At 32.2% G+C, this 8,229-nt stretch overlaps 1 long non-coding RNA gene across 1 annotated transcript; it reads left to right on the plus strand.

The window, feature by feature from the left end:
* The first annotated feature begins 284 nt into the window (after window positions 1-284).
* Window positions 285-8,015, plus strand: LOC148605464 (uncharacterized). The gene is made up of 4 exons (XR_015916124.1): window positions 285-421; window positions 5,994-6,085; window positions 6,743-6,807; window positions 7,534-8,015. It is a non-coding gene; the product is annotated as an uncharacterized LOC148605464 (long non-coding RNA).
* Window positions 8,016-8,229: the final 214 nt, after the last annotated feature.

The following is an 8,229-nucleotide window of genomic DNA, read 5'->3' on the forward strand; positions in this document are numbered from 1 at the left end:
CTTGCTCATACTGACATTTTTTATCATCATTCTATCAATTTGTAAAGGAATTGTATACATTAATAGAACTAATTACAGGTTTATAATACATTGTAATCCCTATTTAATTTTATAAAATGTTAAAACAGTTCAAAAACTAAAAAAAAAAATAAATACAAAAAATAAACAAACACACGAAAAAGGAACGTCCGCGGGAGACCCAATACTGACCAAAAACTATCAACGTAAAATCAAGATTCATGATTCGGGTATGTAAAGCCTCTTTGAAAACTATTGTCAAACAGGCGATACTCGCGAGTGACGAAAGGGCCTTCACTAATCATAAAGAATAATTAAACTTTACACGTTGCTCCATTCCCCTTTCTTACATCCCGGTCTCGTTTCTTACATAATAACTAGGAGGAAGATGGCAATTTATTTGGTAAGGATATCGATAATTGAGAAAAGCTTTTTGCTTAAATGGTTTATGTAACCTTGCAACCATGTTAATCTAGACAAAAATGTATGAATTTGGTGGTCAAAACAAAACCAGCACTCTCATTACTGATTAAAATAGCCAATGGCATACTCCAGCAATGCTAGAGGTTGTCTGGCAAGCTATTTTCTGACTTGGTGCCATCCTAACCTCTACCATGTGACACATTGATAGCTAAACATGTGTTTCAAAATATTATAAGACCTTTATTTACATAAAAGAAGTTAAACCTACCGGAAATCCTAAATATTTGTTAAATACCTAGAAAACATTTGTAATGAAGACAGGTGTCAATATGACCAGCAATTTTGAATTAGGTCACTAATTTTACGAAATACAGTATATTTTTGACAAAACGAACTTAAAGTTGGTAAAGGCAATTCATTTGTTAATTTGATATGCTCGTTTCGCAAATTTTAAAATCCATAATTTTATCAACCAGAATTAAACTCTCAAAAAATTAAAAACCAAATATGAAGTTCATATTTACTGCATTTACAAAGGATTTCCAGGATTACTGGATTTTCTGATCAGGTAGGTCATTTGTTATTCTTCAGTTTAGTCACTTTCTCCTGTGTTATGGTAAAGAAACTGTATAAAACGTTTTAGATGGTAAATAGTTTACTATAATTGAGCCAATTTCAAGGAATGGCGGAACGAGCGTTATGCAATATGGCGCTCGGAGGTAAGAGGTTGGGGTATGGAGGAACGAAATTCCAACCTCTTACGTTGTAGGAGTAGCCAATGGCAATGCATTTTCTCGCTTCAAAGTTGGTCTAAATGTTGAAATGCCAAATACGATTTAGATTTTATTTGGTGTAAACTGTTCAAGGGATTTTGGTAATTATTTTAGGAAGAGTAGGCATCACATGTAAATGTGATTATTATTACTGTTGGTGAACTCCAGAGGGAGATAATTGGGTGGGCAGACATGTATAGGATTTTTCAGCATGGCCTACGATTTTTCGGTTTTTTGGAAAACAGTCGTTTTGCTTGAAAATATTTAACTTTAGTACTATATGCTATTCTTTGCAGATAAAATTTATTCAATATTTGGTTTTTAATTTAGATTTCAAATAAAGCAAATTTATTACTCTTTAGAACTGCACACAATTTTACTTCAGAGCAAACTTACATTAGAAATTTAAAACAAAATGACTGGTAGATAAAGGATTCGTAACACTCTTAGTGTCAAAACTTTGTTGAAAATGTAAATATTTTTTTTAAGTTTAAAAGGAAATGCTTTATTTCAATTCTTTCGTGGAAAATTACTAGATAACGAGAAATAAATGGTTTCAATTAATTGAGTAATTACTGTGCATATATACTATCATGTTTGGACAGTACTTATTATTACACTTCATTGTCAAACAATGCATCAACCCTGGCCATTATTTTATTTTAAATAATAAAAAAAATGTCTATTCTAAATCATCAAAAGAGAGAAATAGATATACTTTGGCTGAAACATCCACCTTTTCAAAATTTCCTGTTCGAAACGTACAAGGCTTAAATTTCCTAGGCCAAAAAATCTACTGGCCGAAATGTCCTACATTCAATAATTGAACTGAACGGTTTTTAAAAATTTAATTTAGTACCATTGGAAGTGAAGTTCATGGTTCTTGAATGTAAGCTAGCACTCTAGTTTTTACTGGATATATCATATTTTGTTGACATTTCTTCTCATTTTTCATGCGATAGAAATCAGCAAACATCATCTAGGTAGCTTTCTTTAAAGTTGTGTACTGCATGGGCTTTTTGCATTTCTAGTGACAGTTTTATGGGTGAATATAAGATGAATATTATTTCTATTCATAATTTTAAATCTCTGTTAGCCAGTTATAAACATGTATCATGCATATGATTTCCCAAGGAAGGAAATTTATATAAGGATAAAATTCACTTTTTATCAATGAATATTTTAATGTTTTGTGAAATTCTAATAATTCAGCATTATGGAGCAATATTGTCCATTTCATATAATCTAACTTGGTATTTTAGCCAGCCCCCTTAACTATGAAACTACTTCAATGAAGTATCCCAAAACACTTGAAGCATACATGTAAATTACAAATGGTGCAATCCATTGACAGTTGACAGCATTTATTGGCCCCGTTTAAAAAAATATGGATTTTATATTATATAAACAATATACAGTGAATTTTTCTTGTTTTCTAGTGTTTTTGAATTAAAATATAAGATCAGTTTTCAATTGTCGGTTAAATTAAGGGATATAATCAACTTTGGGTAGTTTACACTGCAACATAAACCGCTTTATGCTTTGTTTGTTTGTTTGTTGTTGGGGTTTAACGTCCGAGCAGCAATATTTCAGCTATATTCAGACAATGAACATGAAATGGATGATAAAATGAACATGAAATGAAAAAAAAAAGGATGGGTCACAAGGATAATAGGGTCGACAAATTTTGATTGCCACTGGAAAAAGGGGGATGGGTAAGGTCGGGCAATTTAGCTCCTGTGGCGGAGCGCAAAGGTTCATACTCCTATTGAATGCCACAGCAGGGTTCTTTAACGTGCGAGGAACGTGGCGTCTTTCCCAACACGGTGCACCACTATGGTTTGCGGTCAGGTTTTCCGTATTATTGCCTGACAACCCCAGCATGTAACACGCCAGGGGTACCCAATTCAACCACCTGGGGCACACATCCCAGTTGCTCTGTGGGCAGAGCGCCTAGCCCCCGGCTAGGTTTCTGAGCACTATTTAGTCGCCTTGTACGACAAGCTTAGCGCTGCTGCAGGCCTATTCTTTTAACACCCGGACCTGCACGGGGCCTTTATGGTTTGTTAAGAGTAAACCAACCCGAAGTCTTGTATAACCCATAATCTAACCAGCAATTGAAAACAGTCCTTAAGTAAAGTTTTTAAACAGTTTTTGATGCCTGCTAAATACTCCTTTCGGTCATTATCTATCTTACATTAAATATGTTCGATTAGGTAGATGTGCTTCAACAACAATCAAATCATATGATCAATATCTTTAGAGACTTTTCTTTACATAAAGTTAAATTGTTAGGCTATGTTACAAAGTTTCAGGATATTGTCTCCCATATATATGAATTGATAATCAAAGACTTTTTAGACTTTCAGACACCTGTTATCCTGATTTTTAGCTCTGTTGTACATAGAGCAATTACAAAAACCTGTCTATTCAATTCTATTTTACCATCCTTGCCCTTCTATACATGTTTTTCTTGTAATTATCACTTTCTAGAAATTTGGTAGCTGATATGGTTTAATCCTGGTTTGCATACATTTAATTACAGGTTTAAATAAACAAAGATGAAATTGTTGTTTTAATCATTATAGTCTGTTCTTTATTGGTCACCTTAATTGCACCTGTATTTTACCTGAAGAATTGTACTTAAAGATATTGTTATGAGAATATCAAAATAAACTTGATGATGTTTTAAATGAAATATTTCATTATTTAATATTTTATTTTAGTACATGTTGTCAATATTGGGATTATAGTACAAAAATACAATTATTTACATAATAAATTATGCACTTAATGAAATAAAAAAAATGAAAACTGTAAAGTTAGTTTTATAGTTTATCCTTAATTAATGTCTGTTGAAATTTATTACATTCCTGCTGCTGATACTATATTCTGCGATTGCACCTTTTACACATGCCCTTCACTGTTTCATCAACTATACACTATCTATGCTATGATCGACGGTTCCATGTTTCCACTAGTATTTGGCTTACTACCAGGCAAAGACCAGACAACCTACATCAGATTCTACAGCCACATCAAAGAGATATCTCGCCAACTCAACATTGTACTTCAACCTCAGACTGTATTTGTCGACTACGAGATTGCCACCAATAATGCCGCCACTACTGTATTTCCAGGTGTGACCATCAAAGGATGTTTCTTCCACTACACGCAATGCATCTGGCGCAAGACTCAAAAGTGTGGACTCCAGACCTACTATAAAGACAACGCCGACATCACTAAACTTGTAAGACGGGCAGCAGTACTACCACTCGTCCCCCAGCATGAAGTAGAAAACGTCTGGTTCAACGCACTACAAGACATCGACAACGCAGACAACATACCCGATACTACTACATTTACCGACTACGTTACCGAACACTGGGTTGAGAACAACAGATTTTTATGGAACCACTACCAGACAGACGGACCTCGCACTACAAACCATTTAGAGGGCTGGCAAAACAAAATCAAGAAAAAATACGACATGCTCACCCAAACATCTACGAGATAATTGACTTACTACAGACTACCCAGGCCATGACAGAAATTACAGTGATCCAGTACTCAGCAGGAGGAGCTCGTTCACCCAAAAGACCAGTTTACCGACGCATCAACACACAACTACAGCAACTCAAAGACAGGTATCAGCAGCGGATTATGACTGTGACAGACTACGCAGATGCCGCTTCTCACTTACTGCATCTTAATTAGTGAACTTTTATACGATACAAACATTGTAATATGATTTTATATTTATTTTAATGCTGCAACTGATACAATGGGTCTTAAATGTTGTATGTGTATTCTTAGTATATGCAAATTATTTATTTTATTTGTTGTGATTCAAGCTATCTGAAAATGAATTGTGTTGTTGATTTTGTTATTAAGATATTTTATTAAAAAATAATGTTTTACTTATTTTTTTATAGGATTATTAGAAATGAAAGACAAATGTATACCTTTATGGCCTAGATAAATGCATAAACTGTCAAATCCCATTATACAGGAAGATTTACCTGTAATGGTTTACCTGTGTAATTGCAAGTAATTACCACACCTAGCATACCAGAAGGTGAAAGTTAACCAGATGCATTTGAATGTTTGTGGAAGTAGTTTTACCATCAACAAATGGGTGGTACTATATTGAAATCATCATGTCTGTCAGTTTGTCCATCCAACATTCTGTCCTAGGTAGAAACAGATGTACTATATTACTTTGGTTCTATTCAATGTTTAATGTGTAAGTTTAAATGACAGAAAAATAGAGCTTTTTTGTCACATTTTATGTGAAATATAAATTTTGAAACTGTGGTACTAGTATTAAGAATTATTATTATTTAATTTTTTTATTTAGGATATTACCATGTTGCAATCATTTTGTTTACATTTGCCTGACTATCAGTATACTTTGTAAGCGCATAACCTCCTTACCTGTTTAATGGATTTGATGAAACTTGCTTGCAATCTTATGCTTGAGGTGGGAGATAATCTAACAAAAGAGTTTTACATGTTTAAATAAGTTACCAAACATATGCTTGTAAACCCTTTTGTAAGATTTTCTCCCACACACTGCTAGTGCCATTGACATTCACAGAGATTGCTCACAGTTTGGGGTATTTAAATAAAAATGCAAGTAAGGCTTTTGAAAGGAGTATATTATATGCTGTGAATATGTGAGTCATATTTTAGCTGGTATTACAATTTATAATGATCGTGTTCTTCTTATGTCTATGATAATATTTATGAATACCTGTATTTCTCTTCTCTAAACAGGGTCTCAAAGATTCACAGGTTTTTGTGACTATGGCCTTTTCTATTCACCATGCTCCATCTGTCTAGGGAGAGTAGAGACCCCGAACATTTAGGTATGTTGATTTGTACATGTACTTACATTGTAACTGGTTAATTAACATTATTACCATATTTCTAAACTTACATGCACATGGAAATTATTGAAAAATATAGCAATGAATGTTTTTTTTTTTTCACGCTATCATTTTTATGTTAACGAGAAGCATAAAAAATTTTTACAAGGAGGACAATTTTAAGAACTCAATGGGACCTGTTTTGAGTTTTTTTAATTATATCCAGTGAAACATGTGCTAAGAGTGAGACTAATTACCAGTTCTTGAAAAAAAGTTATTTTGGTAAAAATCAGAACTTTTCCATACATTACTATTTTTTCAATGTTAATGATGCTTAAGAATTGTATATAGTTAAATATATCCACCTTGAAGTTATAATGGTGTGTATTTACATTTTCTACTTGTTTGATTTAGAATTTCAGGTATTCAGATGCTGTACTTGTTCTTATTTATTCCAGTTTAGATGGTGCATTCTTATTAGAACATCCCATTTTTTTAAGGTGAATGAAAGTTTTTTTCTATCTCCAAAATTCATCTACTATGGAAAGATGATCTGTATTTCAAATCAAAGTAATTATCATGATGAATTGTATACATGTACATGTATGTAATATAGGGAAGATTGTAACTACATGTATTGTCATATTTTCCATTAAGGTTCAAACAAATGGATGAGTTTGGATTTGACATCACACAGATACAGGATGTGAAGTGGCATGCTGGTCAGTAACATTCTTGGATTATTGGAATAAATTGCTAGAACTTCTACTATAAAGGATAGCAAGCTTTTGTACAAATGTAGTGAGACTAAATGTCCATATACATGTATATATATATATATAACTGAATTTTTAAAAAGATAACAAAGCACTGCAGTATTTATATGCCATCTTTTAATTAAAATACTCAGTTGCGTACCATGTATACTGTCTATATAAATATTACACAATAAATTTATTCTTAAATATCACAACGTTAAAAAAATGTATGGCTGTATGCAAAATTCCAGGAAGATACATACTGGTAGAAATGGGATAACTTGTCAAGGTGTCATTGATTGTTCCAAGATTTATTTTTTACATTCAGTTTATGAAGATTTTTAATGGAAATTACCACTGTGATTCATGAATGAAAAATGTAAACTTCAATATTTTGAAGTCATATCTCAATTAATATAACTGATACTCTGATTAGACCAGAGAAAGGGTTCAATTGAAATTCACTATAACAACATAGATGTATCAGTAATGAACTTATTTTGGGTTGCTTGTTCTTAAAAATGTCTTGTTTTTGAAGCTTGACAAATCATCGAACAATCTTCAACTGTTACTATGTTAAAAGTACATAATACACTGTTACTATGGTAAAAGTATATACAAACTTCTGAACAGTTTTGAAAAAATGCACGATATACCTCATTGTTCATATTCTAAGGTATTTTTTTTCAGGGTTATCGAAAGCAAGCCTTAGTTACATGAAGATCAAGATACCAGTCATATACAAGATTATTTATTCAAAGATTTGATCGTTTTTTTTGGACTACTTATGCAAAAGAATTGTGCAGACCAGATACCAAGTGATATGCTTTAGTTCAAGACCTTGTGTGAGATTCATCAGTGTATAGTTATTCTACCTGATCATAGATATTTTTAAAACTTTTATGTGGAGTTTGTTAAACCTTTTGATTGTACTAGTACTAACAGGACAGATTTATTTCATTGTGAAAATTGTTCATTCTTTAATATAAGAAAAGACCTGTTTGAAGACACACAAATGGAATGTAGTTGTGACTTATCACTGAGAAAGAAAATGCTCTTATTTGTAGTGATTGTTCTACCTTTTGATATCATTCAATTCAAAGTATTTTGTTGTAGATATTACATAAACAGTAATACTACTGTTCGAAGAAATAATACACATTAAACAAAAATTCTTTATTTCAATTTCTTGCAAAATGTTCTTGTAATTGTTAATTTTTCAAAACTCATGAGAAGGTTTATTGGATTTCTTTTTAAAACAGTATAAGAGTTGAAGATACTATCAAGTTGTGATATTTAAAAAAAAAAGTATAATATTTCATCAAAAATGTATAATATTTCATCAAAATTATCCCCCCTTTGCTGAATGGAGCATAATTACCTCCC

Source organism: Perna viridis, chromosome 10, assembly GCF_037379345.1.
Source record: "Perna viridis isolate PV_CMFRI_1.1 ecotype Kerala chromosome 10, ASM3737934v1, whole genome shotgun sequence".
NCBI lineage: Eukaryota > Metazoa > Mollusca > Bivalvia > Mytilida > Mytilidae > Perna > Perna viridis.